Genomic DNA, 8883 nt, shown 5'->3' on the forward strand with positions numbered 1-8883 from the left:
TACTCATTCAGGACAAATATTTCAGATTCCCTATGGGAATCAACATCTATATCATCTGATGGCCAAGCAGGCATCAATTTTTGGCAGTGAGACAAAGTCTCTCATAGTGCACTGGCACTGCCTGTGGCTTCAGGTAGCCTACGCAGTGGCCTGCACGGTATGCACTAGCCATGCGTCTTGGTAGGTGTGCTAGGTACCAACTGACGAGCCCAACCTAGCACACAAGGGCGAAACACTGGCAACCAGGAATGAGTTAGCTGGAAAATTTATAATGTCCAATAAGGGACCATTTATAATGGTATTAAAGCCCAGAGAGTTGAAAAACAAACTAAAATTAAACAAAACAAAGTTCAAGCTGGTGATTTGTACATGGGATTTAATTTGAAAATCTATTTCTAATTAGAAGAATCCTCACAATTAACATCAGGTTCAGTTCTGTTAGAAAGTGACCCTACATCAATACAAGAGTTCTCATTCAATCTTCCTAGTTTTGCAAAATATACAATGTCACTAACTAGTTTTTCAGCGAACACTCGTTGCTGGATACTTATTGATCTTAGATCATATGATAACTTTCTCCCAGCTATATCAAATTCGTCTTCAGTCTTGTTTTCTATAGAAACATTATTGGTTTTTCTTGTAATATTATTAGCCAAGTCAACCAGTTCTTTTGTAGAAGGTTTCAAAGACATAACTTTGGTGACTTTAGGTGTTGTTTCAAAGCGTGGGCGAGATGGTACAGAGTATACTGATTCTTGAGGAACGACAATTTCTTCACTGGCAGAATACTTATGGTCATCGGCAGTACCCTGAAATAAAAGTAAACATGTTACAAATACTTCAATATCTTCATTCATATATATCTTAGAAGATATTTCCTTTTAGTCATGTAATACTATCATTTTACAAAAAAATCAGTCTACATTCACGATAATACAGGGAAATCATTGAAATAAACATCTCGCCTTATCCTACAATAACCTACAGCCCTTCAAGAATTAATGGGCAATAGTATCTTAAAATTTAACATTTAGTTTTTAATAATTCAAGAAACATGCAGATGTGTGCATACAAAATAATACTGACTTAGTTTTTGCAATAGGCCTAGTGGCTAATTGAGTCTATTCTTTCAGCACAACTAACAATATATTTGTCACAGTACTGACTGCAGAGTTTACACACAAATTTATGTTAGGGTTCATGAAACCTGTTAGTCCAGTATATCTTGTGATGGTAACAATGCACTGCTAGTCATGTTACGATATGGCAGAGGGGTATGTTAGGTCATGTCCGCATTTAATCCATCATTGCACTTGTAATGTAAAACTCAGGCCACCGAGCAAGTTGAACGTACGGTTAGGGGCGCGCAAGCGATAGTGGGTTTGAACCCCACTGTCAGCAGCCCTGAAGATGGTTTTCTGTGGTTTCCCATTTTCACACCGGGTAAATGTTGGGGCTGTACCTTAATTAAGGCCACGGCCGCTTCCTTCCCACTCCTAGCCCTTTCCTGTCCCATCATCACCATAAGACCTATCAGTGTCGGTGTGACATAAAGCCAATTGTGAAAAAAAACTCGGGCCATATTTCTTCGGTTTACAGTTTCCTTTCTTGTAAGAATCTTGACCAGTTTTCCAATGATGGGAGTGGGAAGCTGATTCGAAGGTCCTCCATCAAAAAGGTTTCCCTCGAGGGTTGACATGTTAGTCTCAAAGGGGCATACTTTGATAGCGCAAGTGCAACTTCCAGGAAATGTGACTTCACTCTTTCCAGAATCACGAGATCCATGCAACCTTGAGATTTCGCAGGCAATTTCTATTCCGTAGCAAAGATAATAATAATAATAATAATAATAATAATAATAATAATAATAATAATAATAATAATAATAATAGTTATTTGCATTACATCTCACCAACTACTTTTACGGTTTTCGGAGACACCAAGGTGCCGGAATTTAGTCCCGTAGGAGTTCTTTTACAAATCATCACTCTCATTTTTGGTCCGTATTGAAAACAGCGATCTCACTTAGTTTACAAAAGGAGTATTGTTCAACCTATTCAATACAATCAGTACCACGTTATGTGGTTAATTAGACATAGAAAATCTGAATATTATGGGGACATGTTTTGGCCTTCTTATTGGGCATCATCAGCCATATTAATTTAATCTTAAAACAAACATTTAAAAGGACAATGACATTTATAATTTGTAAAAATTGAACTGTGATTTCTTATGATATTAAAGTTACAAAATACTGGTTATAAAATATGATATTGGGACATACAACACCTACTAAAATTATTGTAAACTAATTTAAAATCATGTCTAAAAGAGAATTTGTGTCGATATAAAGTTCTAAAAAACGGGACAAGTCTGGTACTGAAGTGGATCCTCTTCGTTATAAAAATCAGTATATATTCGCTGCGGCAGTTACCAACGTAAACTTGAGGGTGAATTTTGTTTATATATTGCGTTCCAACATTGAAAGATTGGTTAAGAGAAAAGGCGAATGTTATGATGTTATCCTCAGCAAGTTGATTGGTCTAAAATATTATCTGATATAACTGTTGCAAACAGATGTTAGTGTGCTGCTTGAAGCTACTATGAGACGAGTTTATTTCAAGTGTTTGAAAGTTATGTTTGATTTTCACGTGAAAATGTAGTCCTTCTAGAAGATGTGGAACACTGATGAATAGAGTGTGGTTATATCAAATGCCATATATATATATCTATCTTACTGTATTAGCAGCGTTGGTCTGCCTTTTACGCGCCAGTAAATCTACCGACATTAGGCTGACGTATTTGAACACTATCAAATACCACCTGCGTGTATTATGTAAATGGCGCAAGTGTAAAGTGGTGAACGTGAGGAAAAGAACATTAAAGACGATACAAACACCCATTTACAATTAAAAAACCCTGACACAGTCGGGAAACGAACCCGGGGCTGCCGGGTGACAGGCGAACGCGTTGCCCCCTACACCGCGGGGCCAGACTCCAAAAGAACATACATACATACATACATACAAACAAACATCATCGTTATAGACCATTATACCTTTCAGTGTTCAGTCTGCAAGCCTCTCTGAATTTACTAAATGACACCATAATCCTGTATTTGCAACTAGTGCTGTGGACTCGATTATTTCTATACCTCTTATCTTTAAATCGTTAGAAACTGAGCCTAACCATCGTCGTCTTGGTCTCCTTCTACTTCTCTTACACTCCATACCAGAGTCCACTATTGTCCTAAGTAACCTATCCTACTCTATAATTGTTTAATTTGTACTTAAGGCTGATGATGGCACATAGATGCCAAAACTAGTACCATCGTGACATGAAACTGAATCACAATAAAACGTCATTGTATTGAATAGGTGGACCGTGAAAGAATTTTAATTACTGTAATCCCACTTCAATACGGAACCCAATGAAATTCATAACTATCCTCCTCCATTCGCCTCACATGACCCCACCACCAAAGACAGTTTATGCGTACAGCTTCATCCATTGAGTTCATTCCTAATTTAGCCTTTATCTCCTCATTCGAAGTACCATCCTGCCATTGTTCCCACCTGTTTGTACCAGCAATCATTCTTGCAACTTTCATGTCTGTTACTTCTAACTTAGGAATAAACTTGGACTGAAAACAGACCAATGTAAAGATAGTTTCGTCTGGGAGCTGACTTCCTTCTTACAGAATACTGCTGATCACAACTGCAGGTTCACTGTATTAGCTTTACTACACCTTGATTAAATCTCACTTATCGACTATATTACCATCCTGGGAGAACACTTAACCTAAATACTTCAAATTACCTACCTGTTCCAGCTTTGTATCACCAATCTGACATTCAATTCTGTTGAATTACTTACCTACTGACATCAATTTAGTCTTCAAAAAGCTAATTTTCATACCATACTCATTGCACCTATTTTCAAGTTCCAAGATATTGGACTGCAGGCTTTCAGCACAATCTGCCATGAAGACCAAGTCGTCAGCATAGGCCAGACTGCCTACTACATTTCCACCTAACTGAATCCCTCTATGCCACTTTATACCTTTCAGCAGACGATCCATGTAAACAACAAAGGTGAAATATTACAGCCTTGTCTAACCCCTGTAAGTACCCTGAACCAAGAACTCATTCTACCATCAATTCTCACTGCAGCCGAACTGTCAACATAAATGCCTTTGATTGATTTTAATAATCTACCCTTGATCCCATAGTCCCCCACTATGGTAAACATCTTTTCCCTTGGTACCCTGTCATATGCTTTCTCTAGATCTACGAAACATAAACACAACTGTCTATTCCTCTCGTAGTATTTTGCAATTACCTGGCGCATACTGAAAATCTGATACTGACAGCCCCTCTGTGGTCTGAAACCACACTGGTTTTCATCCAACTTCCTCTCAACCACTGATACCCTCCCTTCCAAAATGCCAGTGAATGCTTTACCTGGTATAAGCTACTAATCAATGAGATAGATACCTTGATAGTTGTTGCAATCCCTACATTTCAAGGTGGAGTAAGAGCACCAATGAACAGGTTACTATACAACCAAAGCTCCTAAATGTATACAGCGGTCATATGATAGGAGTTGACCATAATATCACATCAGTATGCAAGTACGCAAGTCTGAGGGGAAAAATCGTACTGGATTCTTTTCACTCAAATTAATACAGCAAATTGTAAATTTTTGGGTGCTTTACAAGCACATGGTAGCAATGTCCTTGATATTTTAAATTTCCGGTAACTGTCAAGATACTTGAAATTATTTTTACTGGAAGTCAAACACCCAGGGAAAGATCAGTGATGTCACAGTCAAGTCACCTGAGAATTCTGCATGATGTGAGATTCAATGGGTTTGGACATTTGGTTGTTCAAAAAGACACGCAGAGATCGGAAATCATGTGCCTTTAAAGGATGTCCAGCAGAACTCGGGACCCATTATCAAAAATGATGTAACCCTCTGTACACAATATTTCAATGTGTACTGGTACCACAAGAAGTGAGAGTCGAACATTATTGCTGTTATGTAAAATGACAGAAGGTGGAGACTATATCTTTAATGCCCTATGTCCTCATAGGACAGATATTATCTGCTTATCTCTGGTAGTTGTCCTACATGTTTCCTAATAGATCATTGGACCCTCCAAAAGAAATCTTTGAAAAGAACATTTCATTATGAGGTACTTGAACACATTGTAAGGAAAATGGCTCTATATGCTGTAAGTGAAAAGAATATCTCAGATTTTACTCTCAGTTTCGAAAACAAAATCTCTTTAGAAACTAAGAAAGGCATAATTTGGACATCAATAGGTTCACTAAGAAACTCCACAAAGAGGGAAAGCTGGATAAGTTAGGGAAAGACTTTGACACATACTATGAATTCTATACATTAAGATGTGTCAGTCAATCCATTAATCAACTTCTGATGAACAGCAAGACAAAGTAATGAAATCTGTGTAGAAAATTCACTCATGTTCATAAAATCCAGAACACCTTGAAAGACTAGAGATAGGAAGTTCATATTCACAGGACACGTGCATTAGTATGTTCTAAAGAAATGATTAGCACTTGAACCAAGTCGACTCTCAGGCTCAAGGTCCACATCGATATCTCGGTGCACCACCACTGACACGTAAATGTGCCTGTGGCTCCCGTTGTCGCTATAAACCAAAGGTAATGGATTAGTGTGACTTGATCATACGTGCAGGATGCCTCGAAATTGCTGCTCGTGTGGGATGAAGTGGGTCGGCAGTGCAACGGGTGTGAACAGAATGGTTAACAGAAGGCTGTAGAACACAATGAGATGGGTCTGGTTGCACCACCCAGACCGACTCCCGAGAAGATAGACACCTCATCCTAATGGCATTGCAGGATAGACCTGCGTCCTCCACGGCTCTGGCGCAATAGTGGAACAGTGTAACACATCGTACATTATCAGGAGTGACAGTCTGTCGCCGTTTATTACAATCTGGGTTACCGGTGCATCGTCCACTTTTCTGCCTACCTTTGACTATTGTGCATAAACATGCTAGACTACAATGATGTATGGAACGTCAATGGGGACAGAAATGACAACAGATAGCATTTTCCAACGAATCCAGGTTCTATTTGTTTGAAAATGATGGCCACATTTTGGTTCGCCGCAGACAGGGGGAGAGGCATCACATTAACTGCATTCGCACAAGACATACAGCACCAACTCAAGGCCTTATGGTGTGGGGCGCTATTGGGTACAACCACAAATCACAGTTGGATCGTGTCCAGGGCAGTGTGACCAGTTTGACCTACGTGAATGACATCCTGCGACCTGTAGCCATACCCTTTCTGCACGACACCCCAGACACCGTATTTCAGTTGGACAATGCGCGACCACATGTTACACGAACACGTGCCTTCTTGTCACAAGATGTCAGACTGTTGACCTGGCCCGCCCGATCACCGGACTTGTCGCCAATCGAAAATGTGTGGGATATGGTGAAATGACGGATGCAACGCTGTGACCCAATGCCAACCAACAAAGATGAATTGTGGAACCAGGTGAATGCAGCATAGGTGGCTATACCCCATTGACGCCATTCGCGCCTTATACGTGTCAATGCCATCACGCATGGAACAAGTTATCAGTGCCCATGGAGGACTCTGCCTACTAAGCATCAGGACACATGCTGAACCTAGGTGACTGAAATGTTAATAGTTTCTGCAAAACATACTAATGAACATGTCCTGTGAATATGAACTTCCTATTTCTAGTCTTTTAAGGTGTTCTGCCTTTTAAGAACATGAGTGTACTTACATAGGAACCAGCGAAGGAATAACCGAGCTTACATTATGCTTCAATATCAATGATCTGGAATGATGATGATGATGATAATAATAATAATAATAACCATATGACCTAAACTACCTTGTGCAGGTATTCTGATTTTATGCCATTTAGGCTGCTTGGAAGTCAATTTCAATGTTCAATTTCACTCTACCAGATGGCAGAGAAATAAATCTCTGTTCAGCAAATAGGCCTATGTGGCAGAGTTTTGGTAAAATTTATTGAAATGCACCCCAGTATCAGGCTCCCACATGTGCCGCTGTATGATGATTGTTTGTTGCTAGGGATGTAGGAACTGCTACCAACTGAGGATTGGTTTCTTTACAGCAAATGGGGTTATAATCGGTTCAAGTGTGTGTGTTATTTTTCACCACTGGCTTGTTTACAGCAGGAGTTAAGACTTTGCTTAGGTGAGCATATACTGCCACTTGTACAAGAATTATGAACAACATTCTACAGAAATTAGAGAGACAGGTTCTTAGGACCTCGGCCATAGCCCTCTGCTATTCTGACTGGGAATATGCCTGCCTTGCAGGCAACAATGAGAAACAGAGTGTACAGAGGTCACTGTTTAAGCACTACTGTGGGTAGGTACCCCTACACAGTAGGGTTTCCCATAGGAAGACACCCATCTATAGTGAATAACCGAGTGAAATACATGCATCAGTGTCCGTTATATCTGTGTTCAAGTTCTGAGCAGAACCTAATGATTGCCAGGGAAGCGATGCATATAGCTGCTGCACACTTCAGGACAAAATCTATATGGTTAATGCAATACATTTTGTTGTCTCCTATATAGGCTCTTAGGTTTGTTATGAGTAAGTGAAAAAATAGTCAGCAATAGGATAACCTATTTTCCAGCTCAAACTATTATACCAATCTAAATAGGCTACTATGAACTCCTTAGGGGAGCGTAATCCTACGATTCTCTCATGTTACTCAAAGGCAGGGAAAGCTGCTATAGGCCTATACTAGAAAACAAAGTATTTGACGACCATAAGTGAAAATAACCTCAACTACTGTCGATGCTTTGGAATATCACGTATTCTTAGTCTCTGTTACTCATTTTCTGGACGTCAAAAAGAAATCCAGATCATATTCAAGAATAACGAAAAGTTTATCAAATGGCAAGCAATCTATCAAATGCTAACGATAACTAACCAAAGTACCGGTACATCAACGACTTAGTGCTCAGGATATAAGATTAAGGTACCATGAATTCATTGCAATGTTCGTTGAATGCGAGAGACAAAACTCAAATCTCCAACTGATATTTTTAAAATCACTTGATCACTATCATTTCGTGTAGGTAAGTGACATTTAATAAACTTACGTGAATAACTCTTGTAACTCCTTTGGAAGCTTTGGAAGTTTCAGTGTCACTTTGTTCGACAAAGTTATTTTCATCCATTTCCACTAACTCCTCACATATTTCATCGTCCTTGATATCAGGATGGGTAAGAATATACGTAACATTACTTTCTTTAGGCTTCAAACTGTCTGGGTCTATGTTATGCTTTCTTTCCATATGTCTTTTCAAATTGGAAGTAGTTGATCTGTGAGATAACTGGTGATCACATATATCGCATTTCGCTACGTTACCGTCGATGTACGTGAAATAGCTCCACAGTGAACTAGTTCTTTGCCTTTTTCCCATTTGTTTTCGTTCTGGTTAGGAACACCGACACCTTGCGCCCAACACCCTAGAAGTTTTAGGAGAATAATTATTTAGGAACGAATATATCTATCACTCGAATCACAACTATTATAAACATATGAACCACAAGGACCTAAAGAACGCCATGTGCTGTACGGATACGCGCAAAGAGAATGAGCGGGTACTCATATAACCTTACAAATTCACTCATTAACACTCGAACTTGAAACTCAAACACATGCATTGTGACACATTCAAATTACCATGCTTCTTGCAGAATATTGTTAACGATTTCTAAAATTCATGCAGGAGGAAATCCTTTAAACTCGACGTTTGACGCCGAAATATGCTCACATCGAAACGGTAAATTAAGATTTCACGATTGG

At 39.2% G+C, this 8883-nt stretch overlaps 1 long non-coding RNA gene across 1 annotated transcript; it reads right to left on the bottom strand.

The window, feature by feature from the left end:
- Nucleotides 1–249: 249 nt before the first annotated feature.
- Nucleotides 250–8669, bottom strand: LOC136879159 (uncharacterized). The gene is made up of 2 exons (XR_010860903.2): nt 8174–8669; nt 250–809 (listed from the first exon to the last, which is right to left on the bottom strand). It is a non-coding gene; the product is annotated as an uncharacterized lncRNA (long non-coding RNA).
- Nucleotides 8670–8883: the final 214 nt, after the last annotated feature.

This window comes from Anabrus simplex, chromosome 8, assembly GCF_040414725.1.
Source record: "Anabrus simplex isolate iqAnaSimp1 chromosome 8, ASM4041472v1, whole genome shotgun sequence".
In the NCBI taxonomy this organism is placed as follows: Eukaryota; Metazoa; Arthropoda; class Insecta; order Orthoptera; family Tettigoniidae; genus Anabrus; species Anabrus simplex.